We start from the raw sequence: 21,952 nt of genomic DNA on the forward strand, positions 1-21,952 counted from the left end.
ACATGCTCCTCCTCTACTACAAAGCCTCCCGGGTCTAATTCTCAATATTTCCCAATGTCTGCTGTTATAGCTTTAGGCACAAATCTGACCATTTCTAACCAGTTATGTTCATCTACTCCATCCTCCTACACCCCCAGGCCTCCTCTACCAGTATGCCAGTCCAATGACATAGCAGAAATTCCTTATTTGATCTCCCATCTGTAATAGCTCAGTAAATTTTTTCCTTAAGAGGCAACATGAAGGTGTAGGAAAAAACAAGGCTTTGACTCAGAAGACTTGTGTCTTAAAACCCATCCTTCCACCTATACCTGATGTGATTTTACCTGAATCCAAATGATTTTCTTAGCCTGACTTTTCTTTGGAGTACCCTTATGAAGACAATGTGGATAACATACCTAAAATGCTCTAACCAAGGATCGCCGGGGTGGCTCAGTCCATTAAGGGTCTGACTCTTGGTTTTGGCTCAGATCACGATCTCTCGGTCTTGGGATTACGCCCGACATCGGGCTCCAGGCTCAGAGCAGAGTCTGCTTCAGATTCATTCTCTCTGCCCCTCCCCACTCACACTCTCTCTTTCTCTAAAATAAATATATAAAATCTTAAAAAAATGCTTTACCAAATATAAGTACTCCTATTCGTGCTATTAACTTGTTATACTACTTTCTTTCTTTCCTTTTTTTTTAAATGTAAATATCACCTTTATTAATATTTACACTTGGTTCTGTAAACAAAGTTGGCAAAAAAGAAAAAAACTAAGTAACTTCCATACCTATTTATAAAAATTTCAAGAATATGATCTTCACCACTTCTGAAAGTATTTATTTTTTAAGTCTAAAAGCCAGTAAATGTAGAAGTTGAAGGGGAAGAGAAAAACATTGACAACAAATTATTTGAATTTTCTTCTTCCCAAATATCCAAAACATCACAAATGCCGCTGTTTTCAGTATAGCTTGTGAAACCCCAAAATTCTGACTTCTCTTCACTAGTCTGAAACAAGTCTAATAGAGATTGTACTGGGGAACTACAAATTCTGTTTCCTTCTTGTGTAATAAGAAATTCAGTTCTTTTCTTATCTAATTCCACATTTGGCCCCAGATTTTCTTTTTTATTTCTTCCTAATAATATTTTCACTTTCCGATGGATCATACCAGAAGGTAAGCCATCCATATTGTTGAAGTCACATTCATTGGGCTCCTCAGGAGGACTTCGGGATGGAGTCTTTGCCTGAATTGTTAGGTGCTCTTGTGAACTGTTTACTGCTAACAGAACCAGAATCATGACTAAACACTGAATGAAGGTCCTTTTCCTTCAGATCCTTTGCTGGAAAAAGCATGGTATCTGACTTTTGTTTTGGTTGAGATGCAGTACTATCCATACTGAAATTAAAAGATGTCTTTAGCATACATGGACAATGATCTTAGTTCTTCTAAGTCACTTTCATTTGTCATTAATTTATGTTCAGAAACATCAAGGATGCATTCCAGTTTATTTTTATGTGGAGGTAGATGTGCTGTATCATTTTACAATATCTTTACATTTGTAAGCATCAATCTTACTCTTGTTTTCTCCATCCTCAGGGACTTTGAAATCTGTAAGGATAAAAATTCTAGCACATTGAACTCATCATTCCTAGAATCTTGTAATTGTCAGACTAAGCAAGATGAAAATTTTCTTCCCTCTTGGATAGATTTTTCTCCTCAATCTGTTTATATCTCACATGCTCATCCCTACATCCATTTCAAACCTTACCATGGAGAGGAGACCATCTTCTAGAACAAAAAGTGATCTGATAATTCAAGGGACCGAATCTACTCCGGAATGAACTGGTCTTCTCTGTACATTAGGAGCATCCAAAGGACCAAGCTGTGAGCATTGTTTAAATAACACTGCTTCTCCTTGAGGAATTAACCGGGATCCTAAGTTGTCTTTGTCAAGTCCTTCAGGAACTTAATAATGCACTGACTCTGCCTTGACCTACTGAGGTATAGCAAACTGCCCACTGCCAAGGAATCTAGTCTAGGACAGATGGTATTTAATGGCCAATGAAATGCTGAGCCAGATAAAAGAGGTATGACTAAATTATTTAGTCTGTTGCTTTCAACAGTATTCCACCCCACATCTTGAGTTGCTAGCTTTGTCCTTCTGTTTGGGATTTTTACCAGCTTGTTGTAGGTCATACACATGCTAGCCAGTGCCTTAGATGTTAAATTAGAATAGTTCATCATTTTGCTCCTCTCCCTACCTGTTCACTCAACTGCTCTCCCTTCTCTCTTCTCCCCAACCCTCCCCCTACTTCCTCTCTTTTCAGTTGGCTTCCATTCTCTTTTCTTGTTTATCCTTTTCTATTTCCTACATTCAGATCACTGGAGTCAGAGGTGAATCAATGGATTTAAGCCTCACATGTAAAGGCCTATCTCACACATGCCTTGTCTTTATTATAAGACTTTCCTCATCCTCCTGTTAACTGAAAATGGTCTTTACCATTCTCTGAATACCTATAAATAATTTTTGATGGGTAATTTTGGGCACTTACCATATTCTGCCATCTGTTACAATCCCTCATACAAATAGTTTATCCTTTTGGTAGAGCTTATCTCGTAAAGCTTATCTTTTTGTACTTTGGGGCAAAATGTTTTAATTTGTAAGTCCTATTAAATTTTTAAACTTTTGCATTTGACTATTCTTTATCAATAACTATGATTTATTTTGGTTAACCATTTAATAAAAATCCTATGTACATATAGTTTCTATTATAGAAATTTCTTCTTTCTAACAGAAACATTAAAAAGGATTCAAACAAAATCTTTAGAAATATACACATCTGTACATGTGTGTATATAAAGTGTGTGTTCCTCAACATTGTTCTCCTAGGCATACAAAAAGGGCATGCTTTTTCACCTTCATGAAATACTTGTGAAAGGGCCTGGATTTATAGAATCCGACAAAAGGCATAGTAAAGTAGCCTTTGGGGGGTCAGGCATGAGGTATTAGCATGTAATTCTAACCCTTCTGAGATCAATACATTCATGGCTTGTGACGCTCTGGTTAAGACCCATTATTTTAAATTATGATAATAAAAATGGTCACCAAGCTGCTATCAGTATGGCTACAAAGACTCAGCTGTTTGGGAATCAAATAACCGTTTTCAGATTTTGAGTTTTACCTGCAAATTATGTACATAGTACTGTACTGATTCAATCAAGTTTAAGTCTCAGGGACATAATCTTATCATATATTAGATGAAGGACTTTCCTTTTGTGTTCCCTTTATTTCTCCATCCTCAATTCCATATTTCATGGAATGGCAATTACTTTAGGTATTTGATATACAGCCTTCCCAAATCACCTTTTAAAGTACTTACATTAACCTATGAAAAACACATGTACAATATATTTTGGGGGTATTTTTGTATATACCTTTGAAACTATAGAGTCTTGTGGTTTATGTATTCTTGTGAAATTTAACAAAAACTTATATAGCCATGCATGTTGGTTAAATATGAATGTCATTAATCCCCTACACATCTTATTATATGATTTTACCATGTCCTGCCAATCCATTCACCCATGACAGAGGTGGATGGTGAATGTTGCACTGTTACAGACAATGCTGAAGTGAATACCATGGCATAAGTTTCTTTGTGTATATTGTTTTCTTTGTGAAATTTTATTCACTTTTCCCTTTTTGAGCATCTTTTTATGTAAGGGTCATATTCCTAATAACACTTCATGCTCAAAAGGGTAAAATGTTCAAACAAACTCAACTGAAAATGAGAATATGCTGCTTTATTTTATCCATTACTAATATGCACCTGGTGTTTACAAGGATTTACCACCTGAGTGTATATGAGAGGAAAAATGATTTTTCCCCCCGTTGGAAAGGGGCTATAAATTTAATAGTCACCTCAAAGAGAACCTGATTGCATATTTTGCCAAGGAAGATCTGTAAATAGTTTTAGGCCCATGTGACAAATATAATTAAACAATTCTCATAATAGTATCTTCAAGTTAAGATGGTACAATAAATCTACAGCTGTTTGTTTCTAATGAATGGGTTCAGAATAAAACAGTGGAGAATTATTGAGTCAGTATATCCCAAAGGTAGTTGAATTCCACTTGGAAAGTAAGACTTTCTTAAAGTCTCAAGACTTGGGGACTGTTATCAAGAAGTTAGTGAAAATAAACAAATAACAATCCTGACTATGTCACCAGATCAACCTTATAGTTCCACAACCTCACATTACAAGTTGTTACAGCTAACACAAAAGTGAGCTATTCTCCTATAACTGTGCATCACAATGAGTGTTCCACTGGGATGAGAAAAGCTCAGCTCCAATCCCACCTGTGTCTCTTCCGTTAAATTATGTGAGCATCAGCTTCTTTATCTTTAAACTGGACATAATGGTTCCCACTTCACAGAGTTGTTCAGAATGTCAAGTAATGTGTGTGAAAGTTCTGCACAATGTGAAGTGCTACACAAAGAAAGTTATTATTGAAGTTAGTTGTTACTGTTACATTGTAAATATACCTTAGAGAGAGACAGACTGGAATCTACTACCCAGTCTGATAGTCCACTCCTCCCTTTCTTGGAGCACCCAGTAGGAGTTGGGAGTGACTTATGGTCATGTACTACTTCACTGCTTTGAGCTTCGTCCTTTAGAGACACCACTACTACTTTATCTTTGCCTGTAAGGGACTAAATTCTGTAAGGTTTATCTGCTTTTGGCCTTTATTGGGTACCACTAAAACAAGTGCATCCAGAGAGGCCAAGGCTAAAGTCATTCCATTCGCCTAAATGAACTCAACCAATGTAATCAAATCATTTTGGTCCCTTTTATTGCATCCCATCCTGTATCTTGGTTCCCCAAACTCCTACTTTCTTCTCCAAGATATCTAATAGAGAAAGAAAAAAAAAATGTGACTGTACTTAGTTAACAGCATGACCATTTGTAACTTCATACAAAGCTATTTCTCAATGGCATTTATGAGCCATTATTAATAAAAAATTGTTCTTTCTGAACTCTCATATAGCTGTCTTTGAAGTCAGTAATAATCATTTTAACACAATGCTTTATTCCCTTTCTCCAAAAAGCTCTAAGCACCTGGGAGACATTATCTAATTAATCCTAATGCATGCAGAGAGGCTCTGAGGGGGTGTTTAGGAAGACAAAAAAGTGTCTATAAAGTTCACCATGACTATCATTAAAATATTATCTGTTCAAATGCATGTACAAAACACAAGCCTTTAGCCACAGGAAATCATTTAAAATAATTTAAATAGCTTGCAAAATAAAATGGATTTCTATTCAAAATTATTATGCACTACAAATTTAACCTGTTAAAACAGATTAATTCCAAGGCATTTACTTGATATTTAAGTTATTTTGATTCACATGTACTTCTCTTTCCCCCTACAAAAGGACAATAATATTTAAAGATCTTGATCATCTGCAAAATTCCTAAAACTTTTCATTGATTCAATAGGTACAACTGATTTTATAGTCTTGGTCTTAACTTTTAGACTGTGTGTCATTCAAAACACTCGAGTTTTAGAAAGCTAGAAAAAAATTAAATATAAATCATTTGAATGCATTTTAAGAAGCAACAAACTACTGTATTTAGGTTGACGAATAGCCCTATCTAAACTAAGAAATAAAGAATATTGTAAAAATAAATAAATTCAACTTGCTTTATTTGTGCTAAGGGTAAGGGTACAAGATAACCATAATTTAGTTATTAACTTAGTTAACCACACGGGAGAAAGTGAAGTTATAGATCAAAAATTGGACTTCAGGGGCACCTGGGTGGCTCAGTGGGTTAAAGCCTCTGCCTTCGGCTCAGGTCATGATCCCAGGGTCCTGGGATCGAGCCCTACATCGGGCTCTCTGCTCAGCAGGAAGCCTGCTTCCCCCTCTGTCTCTCTGCCTGCCTCTCTGCCTACTTATGATCTCTGTCTGTCAAATAAACAAATAAAATCTTTAAAAAAAAATTGGACTTCATTTGCCAAATTTTGCAAATGGCAGAGTTTTCCAAAGAAACCCACTGAATCCCAAGAGAGGCTGAAAGGAACCTGCTGACCCAGCCTTCGTAGTAACGTGGTAAGTATATTAGAACATGGGAAGAGAGATGCCCGTGGTACTTTGACCCTGCTTATCCTGCAACTAGGGGATGTGACTCAGGGTCCTCTCTTTAACTTCAGGGAATGCTTCTGTAGGTACCTCTTCCACGACCCCACTCAGTTATGTGTTCCATTAGTAAATCCCTTGTTCTATGTTCCATTAGTCAAATACCACCATGAATTTCTTCTCTGACAAGACTCATGGTCCTTGTCATCACTGCTTCACTGTATGAATGGTCCACAAATCTACAAACTCCATGGTGTCAAGCATAACATTTTGCTCTTCAGTTCCCAGTCAGCACATTGTTTGGCGTAGTATTTAATACCTTCTGAATAAGGAGTGGATGGAAGCTTTGATGGATATTTAGATGAAGTGGCTGCACTTATTTATTTTGCCTACAGGTCCTCTTTGAAAGCCCTGGAGTTCTGAAATGGCTGGAAGAGATCTGAAAGACTCAGAGAGGAAGCTCATAGCAACTTCTGGGATTTCCCACGCATCTTACGGTACATATTAGGTAATATTTTTTTTTTAAGATTTTATTTATTTATTTGACAGACAGAGATCACAAGTAGGCAGAGAGGCAGGCAGAGAGAGAGAGAGAGAGAGAGGAGGAGGAAGCAGGCTCCCTGCTGAGCAGAGAGCCCAATGCGGGGCTCGAGCCCAGGACCCTGGGATCATGACCTGAGCTGAAGGCAGAGGCTTTAACCCACTGTGCCACCCAGGTGCCCCCTAGGTAATATTTCTATACATTACTTTCAGTTGAGATTGCCTAAGGCCCTGCTTTTCATAATTACTTAGTATTCATTGTTTAAATACCTGTTACGTACAAGAACCTATTCTAGGCCATGTGTGAACAAGCAAGACTCCAAAAGACGTATGTAAAAGTATTTCCATGTGGTTTTAAATATTGAGACTTCTACAATGATGAAAATAAAATGCAGAGGATTGACTCAAAAATTTCCAAAGCCATGACAACTTAGAAATCAATATTGACTAAAATAAAGTGTGCTTTAAAAACTAGGTGATCTTGGGGGCCCTCAGTGGCTTAGTCAGTTAAGCATCTCTTAGTTTCGCTCAAGTCATGATCCCAGGGTAGTGGGATCAAGCCCCACGTTGGACTCCCTGCTCAGTGTGGAGTCGGCTTGTCCCCCGCTCTCTGCTACTCCCCTCTGCTTGCTCTCTCACTCACTCTCTTTCTCTCCCAAATAAATGATAAATAAAACCTTTTTTTAAAAAAACCAAATAAATAAAAAGAAAAACTAGGTGATCTTGGGGCACCTGGGGAGCTAAGTTGGTTAGCATCTGACTCTCATGTTGGCCAGGTCATGATCTCCGGGGCGTGGAATTGAGCCCAGGGGCTCTGTGCTCAGTGGGGAGTCTGCTAGAGATTCTCTCTTTATCTCTCTTCCTCTTCCTCTGCCCCACCCCCTGCTGGCCCACACTCTCTCTCCCTCCTTTCAAAATAAAATTAAATTAAAAAATCACTAGGTGATCTTAGAACTAATAGTGTAAATGATAAGCACAATAAAAATGTTTCAAACAGATTCTATGTACTCTCTTCAAGAACATTTGATAAATTTATATTATAGGTCATTTTCAATTCATTAAGAGTTGCAGCCTTTAATGATCAATAGAATCCAGAATACAGACCTAATGTGATTGAGAGATGCACTTAGGAAAATTACTGTAATAGCACTAAGTAGTATACCATACATCTCCAAAAAGCATTGTTTTTCTTTTACTTTCCTATTGACAGCTAAACTTCCTAATAATTCTTTATATCAAAAATGAAAATAGCTTTCAATCAATTGATAAGCATCACAGAGACTTAAAAACAGTGCCATGAATTTAGAGCCCAGAGGCATTTTATTCTCATATGCCTTTTCAGAGTAACTGTCAGCCATGTATAGATGCTGGCATATTTTCCACAACTAGAAGGAGAGATTTATCAGTCAGAAAGGAGTGTTTATGGATACTGTCTGAACAGCCATCAATGAAGAAAATCTTCCTCAAGTATTTAAATCTTCCCCACTCTCTTTATATCAGTTATATAAAAGCCTGTTTAATTGTGTACACACAAAGTGGGTGATCTCCAGGGCTCTGTCTTGCCTCTTTTCACTTCTAATTTAGGACAGTCAGGACATGATCTCACTACAGGACAATATCCTCTAACATCAGGATAATGATTATTTTCAATGTTATAACTTTAGCCCAGATCTCTCTCCCTGATGTATAATTCCAGCAGAGTAATTTTTCCCCAAATATAAATATGATCACATGTTTTCCCTATTCAAAATCCTACACAGGCTCCCCACTGATTACTGGGGTGTGTGAAGTCCATGTTATAACACACAGAAGTCGCCATAATCTGAGCTCAGATGTTCTAGTAGTGTGACTACTGTGCCTACTTTATATTTCCACTTTTAAGGATTCCAACTACTCCAGTACCTATAAATCACAGGCTGCCTATTTCTTTCTCTCTGCTGTTTTGTTTCTTTTTTTCAAAGATTTATATGAGTGAGACAGTGTGGGGTGGGGGGGGGGAGAGGGACAGAGGGAGAGAATGTCCAAGTAGACTCCTCACTGAGCGTAGAGTCCGAATGGGGCTCGGTCCCATGACCCATGAGATCACAATCTGAGTCGCTCAACCGACTGAGCCACCTAGGCTCCCCATATTTCTGTCTTTTATCACACACTGTCCCCTCCTGGAGGCTGTTCTCCTATCCCAGCCAACTGGCAACCACACACTCATCTTTAAGAGTCACTTCTGTTCTAAGGAGGGTCTCCTTCCTGTGATCATATTAAGATAGAATCAGTAACTCATATAGTTAATTTTTCTTTTATATTTCTTTTCCAAGATACCAGATAATGCAAGCATTTTCATTTATCACATATCCTGCTTCAGGGCTCTCTTCTCCTTCAGTTTTACTTCAATGCATCTGCAAGGATGCATTATGAAATACACTGTTTTCTCCTTTTCCTCCTTTAGCTTTTTCCTATCTTCTCAACATTCATCAGTGAATTTCTAAGTGCCAAGATATAAAAGGAATTGAAGACCAAGTTGTAATAGAAGTTAGGTCCATTAGAATTTTAAAATGTGTAAGGGGTGATGAAAGGGTCAATCCATTTTTTTCTTTTATGAGAAACTCAAGTCTTCAAACTATAAGTCATTTTCTTTATACAATATTTTATATGAACAACTCATTTTCCTATACTTATAACTCTTTGGGGCATAAATTGGGAAAGACATTAAAATGTGTATTCTTCAACTATAAAAGGACATGTAAGTCTAATCTGAATATTTGTCATATCTTTTCTGATCTTTCCTTTGATGCTTTTCTAACTTTTAGGCACCTAACAGGCTTTATGTTCCTACTACTACCTAAATATGATCTATTTATTCTTATCTTCACAACCTAATGAAAATTCATTATTGTTGTTGAGGGCTTAATTAATTAGTAAACATCTGTATTGAGATGTGTATAATTTACTTACTTGCTTCTGTTTCTTTCTGCAAAGTAACAATGAATTAAATACCACAGACTTAAACTGTTCATTTTTCTTATCTCTATCAATCAATGCAAAGGTTTGCTCTGTACGATTCTTTGCAATATCTATAACCAATCTTAAAGTGATTTTCAGTGAAGAAAAAATCTTCTAGAATTGCAAAGTTTCAAAAATGGTTAATGCCTAATGTTACTTTAAAAATGGTCAATGTTTAATGCTATTTAAAAATAACTTATTTATATTATCCTTATATGTCTATCTTTGAAGCTTTTAGAATCCAAGCGTTTACCAGACCTGCACAAAATTACAAAATGCTTTCTTTGACCACTGATAGGAAATGATGATTCTGCCACATCTCTTACTACATATTTGATGACCAAATACTACAACCATATATTATTTAAATACACTACTTAGCATATTTAGTATGACTTCTACCATGTATGAATTGGCAATTTAAAAAGAAGTAGATTATAAACACAAATATTACTAAATATAGTCTAATCTTTCTTTAATGATTCATCAGATTCTTCAGGCTCACACAGCACTTCAGAGACATCATTAGGAACATCAATTAACATTGAAGAGCATCCTTCCAGTGGAGATAATAGACACTGAAAGTCTATTCACCAAGATTTAATATGAGAAAAGACACAATGCATAATGTTAAGTAAAGAGCATACCAATATGAATATCATATTTAAACATGTTAAGTTCGTAAATGTGTACACAGAAAAAAAGTGATAAGGAAACAACCCAAATAGTAGTAATCTCTGGGCAGCAGAAATAGTCTATAAAATAAATTGTCTTCAAGTCCACAAAAGAGGTAATTAAAGCATCAAGTTTGCTTAAGAAAATGCGAGACAAGAGTAGGAACTTAGTAGAAGCCACAAAGAAAATTTGATTCCTACAATCAGAGTGTGGCTTAATATTCTTTAAAGTATCTTGGAAAATATCTCCCTTCAGAAGCAAAAGTAAAGTATCCATAGACAGATGGTGTGGAAATGCTCCAAAAGGGGTGAGAGAGTCAGAAGACGACACTAGAAGCTACTGAGACAAGTGTGTCAGAAACTTATCAAAGCTATCAATGATGCCCAAGACTAAAGCAATATCATTAATAACTGATATTCACGGTTGTATCACTCTAAAAGTGATCAAACTTATCCAAAGCACAGCTAGACGTAGTAAGTATTTGGTCCATAGACCTGGGTCCCAAGAACTGGGAGGTGTTCTGGGGTCTACCAAAATGAGAAGGAACACCCCTTCCTGGGTAAGCTACTGCTTTCATTTATATAACAAGAAGGCAAATATTAACGGATGCCAAGAGACAGTCCGATCAAAGGTCTGCACTCTCCTTGTTAAATCCAGTGCCAAGAGTTAGTTGGGTATTATACACACTGCTTCTGCCCTCTACTTAAAGAAGAAATTGGTCATTATCCAAAATATCTTGGGCGCCAGAGTTGGTATTACTCACCGAGTCTTTAAGGGTGGATGACAAATGGATTGCCTGGATTTACAGCAGAGCCTCTTAAAGCACAGCCTGGGAGACAGGGAAGACGCACTATTTCTCATATTGCTTTTCTGTGGGAGAATGTGGGGCCCATGACAACTCACTTACCTCATTAAGACCATGCAGCTGGTGCTCTAACTACACATTTATGGAGTACATTTTTTCTGCTCCTTTATTCTGCTCTATTCTACTCTCCCCACAATAGTGTAGATACGTGAAAAGCAAGCATAGATTGATTTTCACCAAAGTGTCCGATACATGGGACTTGCAGATGAACTATACAGTCAGTTATTGGAAATACGGCTTAATTTTAGGTAAGGTCAGAGATCTGAGGCTCCACGTTGAGGAGTGCAGTCATAGTCCTTCGAGGAAGAAAATAAGTCACAAGGCAAATGCAAAGACCTCCTACCTCACAAATTAGATTTACCTGAAGGTCTTCCATGACAGTAATCAGATTGTAAAGGGCTAGCCAGAAAGCGTCTCGTGATATAATAGAAGGAGTGCAAGTATTGGCCTTTGCTTCAAATTTAAGATTGGTCACATGAGTGCTCTTATCTGACACACAGACTGAGCTGCTTATAAAGCGGAAATGGCATTTTGAATAGCCTGATACACTCTGTCATCGTGACAGACTCCACAGAACCACCCTGACTCTACTTGACAGTTTTTCAGCAAGCACTTCAGAGATCAGGCTGTAGGACCCACTTATCACATGGAGAGACTTAAGAGCTCAAAGTCTGCATTCCCGTGCTCAGGAAGCAGAATCTTCTCTCGTAGCATTGCACCCATAGGCTCAGGGTCTTGCACACTTGGATTCCCCAGAATCACCTGGACAACTGATTAAAACTCAGGTTGCTGGGCACCACCCCCAGAATTTGATTCAGTAGGTCTGGGATTCTGCATTTTTAACAAATCTCAGGTGAGTCTCATGCTGCTAGCTCAGGGGTATCTTGAGAACCACTGCTATTGACAGGGTTTGAAATTCATGTCCTGGTTCAGTGACTACCTGACCCACCTTGACCTCTATCTCCTACCCCTCTCCCTTCTTTTCTTCTTCCTCTTTTCCCATAAAATTATTATTTGGAAGCTGTGTTCATGGCACAAAGTTGAATAGAAAACATACTTCTATTTTTAGAGCAGTGAAAATACTCTTTATGATATCATAATGTTTAATGACATACATTCGTCCATCCCTCTAATGAGGGATGTTGATAATGGGAGAGGCTACATAGGTGTTAAATGAGCTAATGTGCAACACAACTCCCCAAGAAGTAGTAACAGTATTTATTTACGGACTGTTTCATTATGAAATCATTTTTGAATGGAACAGTAGTATTCTGGGAATAGAATCTGAAACAGTGTCATTTTCCCCAATGATGCAGGTAACTGACAAACTAGGTAGGATCACTTTTCTTTTACATCTCTTCAAAAATAAAGGTATTATTTGTACATTAGGATACTCCATAGGTATAAAAGACTGACTAGTTTTCAAGATAACAACTCCACTGGAATAGATTTAGGGTCACAATGGAAATCAGGTTTTATTAGACCTGCTATCAAGTGCCAATTCCTAAAAACCTACAGGGGAAAAAAATGTGAAATACATTTTCTTCTTTTCCTTCTTTGCAGCTGGTTATTAGAATATCTGTGAATTAGTTAATTAAATCTGTATTTGATGGCCAAACCAAAGACTCAGAAAAAACAAGTTTCGATCTCTAGACAGACCCAATTCTTAATTTTGTGGATTTCATAATTATTTCAATTTAAATTCACACACATTTCTAGTACTATATCAAAAGACCATTAAACTATTAAGTTAAACATTGGATATTTACTGAAAGGGTCAGAGATTGATAAGGACTACTGTTTGTAACCTTTCAAAACCAGAATGTATCAATTTCAAATTATAGAACATAGTTTAAATGTTACTTATGCATTGAAATAAGCTGAAACACATAATCACCATCTCTATGAATCACCACTTAGCTTCATTTCTAATCCTCCAATGCAGACAAAGGTTACTAGGCTACAGCCTTGTTTTCTATTTGATGAGCATTAAGTGCTTAATTTTGAGGATTTCACTGATCTCTTACACAAGGGCAGACACAAATTGTTTTCTAAACAAGAGATGAAAAACTGTATTTATAACCAGATCTGTAAAGATTTCCTCTATGAATGTGTTTAAAATTAACCAAAAATGTAAACATCAGGAAGTTCTTACCGCTTTATGTCACTATGTAAATTCCATAAAATCGTTCCATTTTTCCATGGCAAGACAGCACACGTTCCTTCATTCATCCACTCATCCATTCAGCCAGTATTTTAGCTCCAGTGACATGCAAGAGAGGATACAGACCAGAGCAGGACAATGACAGTGACAACAAATCAGAAACATACAGAATGGTTTTGACTCAACTGACTATATACAAAGCCAAATGGTGCCCTAAGAGAGCTTCATTAATGAGAGACAGTTTTTTGGTGAACCCACAACATTATCTCTTCCGGACAATTCCAGGCATGGAGACAAAGCTACTACTCTTTCAGAGAAATCAGAAAACCCAGTTTAGGCTGCTGGAAGGAGTCAATGTGGGGTGAAGACTGAAACATACCCTTCTCTTACAGTGATTATGTGTACTCAACTTCAGCTTTACTGATTAAAAGGAAGTTTTCTTCTGATTTTGTTTCTCTATGCAGGTAGGAAAATTCCACCCTTAACATCTTTCAATGATAATTGAGGATGTTGCAGAAAATACAGATAACTGATCAGCACTCAGGAGAAAGGTTAGTATTCTGCCGAAGCAATTGACCTGCAAAGTAGGAGGTCAAAAAATACCATTTAAATTCTGTCTAGGTGACTGACCTTGTACAACGCATAGGGAATGAGGAAAGAGCACTGAGAGAGCCTTAACAGGGGCCCGGAGCCCTAGCAGTGTGTGCAGAATCACAGCAGTGAGTTGAATGGCTTCAGCAGTGGGATGGAACTTCCGGTCTTCAGGACCGGTCACTCACCGCTCCGGCACTGAGAGAAGTGACGGCAGCTACTAGAGGGAGAAGCTGTTTCAAGAGGCAGTTCCTGATGGTCCTGAGAGAAACTGGACATTTTCTGAGATGGAAGAGCAACGAAGGTGTGGTTCAGAATAATCCCAACCCAATGTCTGTGGAAACCCTTTCTATAAGTTTTAATATTTGGGAAATTTTACTGCCCCTCTTTCACAGATGCCTTAGAACTTTGCCATGGTTGAAAATGACTACTTTTAGTTTGGTCCTAAAACTAATTTCATCATTAACTGTTGACTATTTAAAATAGCTGGGCCACCTTGTAAAAGCCTACTAAGTAATAATGAGAAGTCGCAACATCAGCAACTGAACATTTTACAAGGAGCCCTGGAGACTTAACTTATTCCTTTGTAATGTAAGATACCAAGACTGAAAAACAGCAAGGAATTTGCTCAAGGTCATAGGTAGCGCATAAGAGACTGAAAACAGGGTTTGGCTCGCCAACCCAAGTCTCTTTCTACCATAAGCACGGTGACTCCCTAGAGGTTTACAACCAGAAAACTTGTCTAGTTGATAATGAGCAGAGGACTAGTTTATTCTGCCTTTTGCACTAAACTTTACACTGTCTTATTTTCCATTCACCAGGGAAGTCAGTGTTTAATGATGTGTATGATCTATAGTTGTACAGCACCTCCAATGCGTTGTCTTCAAATAAAGAACACCTCCTTCCTCCTCCTGTCAGTGCCCACTACAATCTCAAAATAGATTTGCCTGAGTTGAACATCCGAATAATGTAAGACAACCTGCGGAAAAAAAAATCATTTTCGAACTCTATAATGTTTAAAAGCCATAATTCTAAAAACACACAATCTTCACCACCACCCAGCTGTTTGGTCTGAATGATATTGTACCATGTTCTGGTTTTAAAAGGTATTATTTTAAATATTCTCAAAATGGATCTTGACCACTGAAAGGCTATAGGACATATTGTTTATTGTGAATTCATAAACCCAGTTGGATTTTTTTTTTTACCTTTTTAAAAGAGCCTTGATATCTGTAGAAAATAAATTTTTACATTAGTTGCTGTCATGGGAGGGGGTAGAACTTAGGGCAGACTGCTGGGAAGGTTTCTAAATTAGCATCCCTTCACAGAAATACCCTTTAGCTATCTGCCTCATGTTTTAATAGGGATATAGGAAAAACAGATCCTTCTATAAAAAAATGTTTAATTATCCATCAAAATAAAGGAATTATTACATGTGCTAAATAAATCAGAGACAGTCGTTCTATTTGGAATTAACTTCAACAGCATTTTTCATGCATCCAGAACATGAGACACCTCTCACAAAAAGAAAAGGCTGATATACATAGATGGGATTTTAAAATCTTTTTCAAAATAGCGTTTTTCTAGATTTCACTTGGACACTCTAAGGTATTTATTCATATGAAAAATTTATTCTGATCCTTCACAGTGTCTTAAGTGTTTAAAAATTTAGAAAATAGAGTATACAACGTATTCCTTTTAACTAGCGCTACCCTGTACACAAGACTTCTAGGAGCTGAAACTGTCAATTTCAGTAGCCTACAGGTTTTCAGGTTTCAGAATCAGTGCAGAGCCTCCGGCTGCACCACTTAGTTCGCCAGGATAGGAAGATAGTACATAGGTCTGGTCTTCAGAGATCAATTTACGGATTGTTCTTCCCCTCCGGGAGTCAAGTGAATATTGAAACCAATTTACATTTCCCAAATTATGTAAGAGTAGAATGAGGGAATGTGTTAAGTGGGCTTATATTTTCTAATTAATGCAGTGATATTTTGGAGCCCTGGCCAGCCACTTGCTGATGGTCACACATCAATGTGGTTCTTCTGCAATATGCTCTAGAGCTTTAGGAACCATATGTCCAGTCAGGACAGGTATTAATGCTTCTGCCAAGTGCCATCCTCATAAGTTTCTCTGAACAGGTTTCTCTGTGTTCTGGCTCCAAACACTGCGGCCAACCACCAGGTGAGGAGGGACTCACTGTGCTACTGATTACACAAGCAAGGGCACAGGAATAGACCAGAGGTCAAGTGAAGGATCCTCCTGTGTCATTGAACACACACATTGGCTCACTATCATTACGCCATAATTTGAATCCAAGCCTTCCTTTCTAATAGTAAGCCTGATCTAATAAAATCAAGGCCCTTTTATGATCACTGTGACATTCCCAAATGTCATTTAGTTGGTGAAAACAAAGCAAACCATTCATTTATTCTTGTTTAGAACTGAGTAATAATAATATATTTTTCCAGCTTATTCAAGCGAGGAAAGGCATGCACACTTTCTTCTTGCAAATGATTTAAGCAACTAAAAATGGCCAATTTTCAGAAAACAAGTTAATCATTAGGAGAATCCTATCAATGGGCACCTATGATTCGATTAAAACTTGCTTAGTTTTATTAATTTTTAAAAGCATGACCCATCAAGGACTTCATCTTTATTCTGATTGCAAAGACTGTGAAAGAAAACATACATGTTTTCCTTCCCTTGTTTTCCATTCTCTGCATAGGAGAGCCAACCTTTTCTTCTTTATTGATAGTAAGAAAAGTATTGGTTTTATTGTCTAGCATGAGTATTTTACAGCAAAAACACTAAATTGAACAAACTCTAGTCCCCAAAATAGGAATTTTCAACCTCTGAATTGTAATACAGTGACCCCTGCTTTCTGAAAGTTCATGTCACGCCACTATACTTTTATTAAAGACCCACATTAAGACAGTAACTTCAAACTGACTAACGCAAGTATTTCGTAAAAGAGAAGTGTGAGCTTTCAGGAAGCAGGGGATATTCTTTGCTTCACATCATTTCAGCTTACAAAAGGCTTCCCAGGAGGCCTACTTTCATGCAGTAAGGGAAACCTGTCAACTCTGACTTCATTTTACCTAGAATGAAACTAATCTCTTTGAAATAGTGTTTGTATTTCAAAGCAGGAAAGCACTGCTAAAATGGTGAATGATAACAAATCCATAAGAATGTCAATAGGATAAAATTAACAAAATGCAAATATTTGCATTGAGCTTGAGCAAACTCAATTTGGCCTCAAGTTCTCTGGATTTCTGCTTGTCCCACACAATATTAAAAGACACAAGTTTCCTGAATTATTTCTGTTTCTATGCCCATATAGCAGGGATGTCCTCACAACAGATGATATGCAGATACTTCATCACTAAAAGCCCAAGTCATTCAGCTAGTAGTATTGACAGGAGTGGTGCTCACAAGCACGAATCAAAGGCTACAGAAGGCACAGTAGGTATTGCAACAATAGAGGATGCTTCCATAACAATAGCAGCATCAGAAGTGTATTCTCAGAGAGGGAGACAAACCATGAGACACTCTTGACTCCGGGAAACAAACTGAGAGTCACAGAAGGGGAGGTCTGAGGGGGGATGGGGTAACTGGGTGATGGGAATTAAGGAGGGCACGAGATGTGATGAGCACTGGGTGTTACATGCAACTGAAGAACCACTGAACACTACATCAGAAACCAATGATGTACTATATGTTGGTTAACTGAATTTAAATTAAAAAAAATTTTTCTCTCTCTCCCTCTGCCCCTCCCTGGTCTACTCTCACTCTAATAAACAAATCCTTAAAAAAATTAAAAAACAAAACAAAGTATATTCACATGACTTCTTAGAATGTGGCCCTGTTAATGCATGACTAAAAATTCTCCTGATTGTGAACTACTCAAAAAATAAAAATACACAAAATAGCGAACTGGGAATGGAGTCCGGAAGTCCTAGCCAATACAGAATAGAAGACCTTGAGCATTAGAATAAGGCTCTTTTCCTCTCTCCCACTCGTTGACTCTAGGACTTTGGACAAATACTTCATCTTTACCACCACCACCAATAACCAAAATAATTTCTATGATAATCACTTGCATTTTATCACTTAATTTTCATGTCATTAAAATAAATATGCCCTCTGTGTCCTTTTTAGAGATGAGAACACCAAGGTTAAAGATGGTAAGTCAGGGGGCGCCTGGGTGCTTCAGTGGGTTAAAGCATCTGCCTTTGGCTCAGGTCATGATCCCAGGGTCCTGGGATCCAGCCCCACATCGGGCTCTCTGCTCAGCGGGGAGCCTACTTCCTCCTCTCTCTCTGCCTGCCTCTCTGCCTACTTGTGATCTGTCAAATAAATAAATAAAAACTTTTAAAAATATATATGAAAAAGAAAAAAGATGTTAAGTCGGTTGTTTCTGGTCACGTGACTTTAAAATCTGAACCCAGGAAGCTCAGGGGAGATAGAACCACAGGCACAGTCACATGTCTAACCCCCGAGGGAGTCCCAGAGTCTCTGAGAACACCTACAACTACAATGTAGTTTCCTGGGGAGCATTCAGTGATACCATCGAGCAATGGTTTAGAACAGAGTTTGAAGCTTGTTAAATACTTAGCAAATGTATAACAATTTTAATAATAATGAGAGGAAATCTGTTAATAAGTTACTTGTATGTTAATATGAAGTTAGCCCCCCAGCAAGGACCTGGCAAAGAGAACAAACTTCTTACATTGTAGCAACATTTAGATACTTGAGCCAGATCATAAACACATACCTCTGCTTAAGTGTGTGGGCTGGAAGGGACGTGGGGTAAGGAGATGTGTGTTTGTGTGTCTTCAAAGCCAGAGTACTGAATAACAGGAAGCATTCTTATGAAAGTAAAAATGTCTACTAATATAGAGGTTTGGTAAGTATCATTGCAATCAGGCAACAGAAAGAAAGAGAATGGAAAAAGGCATTCATTTTGTTGAAAGTGGGAATATGGGTAAATTACAGCCTGAGAGAACAACCAAAAACCTATTTTTTTAAAAAATGGTGTAATTTCAGCAAAGGACAGGTTTTACAATGAATATATATAAAAAAATCACTTTCCTAAGCTAAAGAGAATTTCTTCTTCTCTACAATTAAATGCCCAATTTCTGGAAAGCACTCAGTAGATGTTAATTGAATAAGTGGATGATTAAAATATAAGCAAAAATCAACAACAGCAACAATAAAAACTTGTCAATTAATGGTAGCAACCCAAAACATGAAATATGTAGGATTAAGAAAAAATTCATCTGGGGCAACTGGGTGGCTCAGTTTATTAAATATCAGACTTTTTGGTTTTGGCTCAGGTCACAATCTCAGGATCATGAGATAATGGAGCCCTGCTCAGGGCACAGTCGGCTTGAGATTCTTTCCCCCACCTTCTCCTTCCCCCTCTGCTCCTGGCCTGGCTCCCACTTTCTCTCTAAAATAAATAAATAAATGGAATTTTTTTTTTAAAGATTTTATTTATTTATTTGACAGAGAGAGATCACAAGTAGGCAGAGAGGCAGCTGGGGGTGGGGGGGGGAGCAGGCTCCCCACTGAGCAGAAAGCCCAATGCAGGGCTCCATCCCAGGACCCTGAGATTATGACCTGAGCCAAAGGCAGAGGCTTAACCCACTGAGCCACCCAGGCGCCCCAATAAATGAAATTTTTAAAAAAGGAAAGAAAACAAGAAAAAAATGCATCTAGTCTATAAGAAGATGTAAAAAAACTGACTAAATGAGTGACCAAGCTCATTATTATAAATATATATAAATATACATGTACATACATACATATAGGAATATAATTCATTCCCAGTAGTGAAACAAACTATTTTGTATTTCCAAAAACAGTTGGTATCAGCCTTGATATTTTACATAGAAGACTGTGGAGGGCTACTTGCCCTATCAGACATTAAGTAATATTATGAAGTCCCAGTAATTAAAACAATATGATCCTGTGGTGCAACAGAACCTATGTATCAGCCTATCTACAGAGGCTGGTATTTCAGATTATTTTCTTTATAATATTTAGCAACCTTGTTTGTATTATTAAAATAAGCAAGCAGTTAAGCAAGCACATTAAAACTTCAGCAGATGTTAAAAAACTTCTGAAAGAATGTCCTTTTTGCATGAGAAACACAGACAATGAGAATACAAAGGCTCCCAACTACAATCCATGACCATGAAAACTTGTCTGAAAGACTTTAATTTAAAATTGTCAGAGTTGTCACGGATCCCTGAGGGAGGGAAGACACCATAGGTTAAAGTACCCTTATTTCTCAGTACAGCAATTTACAAAATCTTGAATTCTTCTGTTAGTTTGTTTTTGATGAAACTACAAAGTATCAATATATACACAGTCCTAAATAAAGATGCCAAGGTCTTATGTACCTACTCATTAAAATGAAACTTGTTGGGTGCATTTCATTTACATGCTATCAGAGAAATGGCCTTTTAGTCTATTATCTGAGGTAGTTATGGTATAGAAACTATCAATTCATGGGTGATGTGTGTGTGCATACACACGTGCATGTGTATGTGTGTGTGCACGCACATGTGTGCACACACTTGTGCATGTGTTTGGGAAGAATGGGTGTAGGAAGGAAGGAGAATAGAAAATTCAGTATCAATTTATTCTGTTCAAAACTCAGGATTCTGGGTCTTATGATTTCTTGCATTTTACCTCAAGTCTTATAGTACAAAAATATAAAGTCATTCAATACACTAGTACCTAGACACAGTCCTTCTTGGGTCTCATATTTCCTTTTGAGATTATGCAGTTTAATTAGCCTGGTCAGTTTCAGGTGCAAACTGGAATCTATAGTGATAAAAAAAAAAATGACTGACATCAGTGGAATTGTGGGCCAACTCACTAACTTGTACCATCTTTTAGCCTCACCTAATGTGAAATGTGTGGTCAGTTTGGTTAATTTCAAGATTATAAGATGAAGGGATCTCTTACAACCCCATTTTCACTGTCCTCAATTCAAGCAAGCACACGATGCTTGTCCCTTCAGGGCACACACTCATCTAAGACTTAGGCCTCACCAAACCACTCGGGAAAATCCTATGTCCTTGCCTTTCACAAATAAGCTCTGCTTTAAAGTACATTCATCTGCCTTTGCTCTTCCTTCTCCTTTCCACCCAGTCACAGACTTTTCAAATATTGCACCAGCTCACTGAGCACAGGGTTCATGCAAGATGCTATGAGACCTTTCAAGTTCTTAGACCTTTCAAGTTGACTTTTGCTCCCCTCACTTTATATAAGTTTAGTCATCTCCTCCTAATCCCAGAAAATTATAGAATTCCAAACCCCAGTTGGCCATTCTGTCTTTGGGTAAGTGTTACTATAATAGAACACCTGAGGATCAAGAAAGCCTCCAAATAAATCGATGCGGTTTTCAAATCTGTCTCAAGATGTTAGTTGGTGCAGAGGGAGAGAGAATTAAATCACATTAAACCAAAACGATGATTAAATTTAATGTACCTGAATTACTATTATTATTATTATTTTATTTTTATTTATTTATTTATTTATTTATTTATTTATTTATTTTTTGAGGAGACCACCTCTAAGAAATCTCAAGTTACACAGGTTTTAGGAACAAATAACTACAGGGCCTCAGAATGAGATAACATCTGTGAAATAACACAAAAGCAAATTTCACTGGTGCTAGTTTATGACTCAAGAAGAGAAAGACTGGGGGTGCCTGGGTGGCATAGTTGTCTAGGTGTCCGACTCTTGGTTACAGCTCAGGTCATGATCACAGGGTCCAGGGATGGAGCCCCAGCTCGGGCTCCACATTGAGTGGAGAGTCTGCTTGAGATTCTCCCTCTCCCTTTCCCACTGCCCCTCTGCTTGCTCTCTCTCTCTAAAATAAATAAATAAAATCTTAAAAAAAAAAAAAAAAGAGGAGAAAGACTTGTGAAATAAAATCATCTCTGCAATGACTAGTGTCCAATTTTTTTTTTCCCCCATT

General features: G+C 37.5%; 1 protein-coding gene and 1 pseudogene across 3 annotated transcripts in view; both read right to left on the reverse strand.

Moving 5' to 3' along the window:
- The window catches only part of NKAIN2 (sodium/potassium transporting ATPase interacting 2), a gene marked incomplete at both ends in the record, with an annotated part of 994,683 nt that overhangs the window by 739,605 nt on the left and 233,126 nt on the right, over positions 1 to 21,952 (reverse strand). The window lies entirely within an intron of this gene.
- Positions 832 to 21,952, reverse strand: part of LOC308345107 (protein DBF4 homolog A-like) — a 29,104-nt pseudogene continuing 7,983 nt past the window's right edge. Inside the window, exon 2 of the transcript in view lies at positions 832 to 1,510. The product of the transcript in view is annotated as a protein DBF4 homolog A-like (transcript). The remainder of the gene's footprint in view (positions 1,511 to 21,952) is intronic.

The sequence above is a fragment of the Martes martes genome (assembly GCF_963455335.1).
Source record: "Martes martes genome assembly, chromosome: 6".
NCBI classification, from domain to species: Eukaryota; Metazoa; Chordata; class Mammalia; order Carnivora; family Mustelidae; genus Martes; species Martes martes.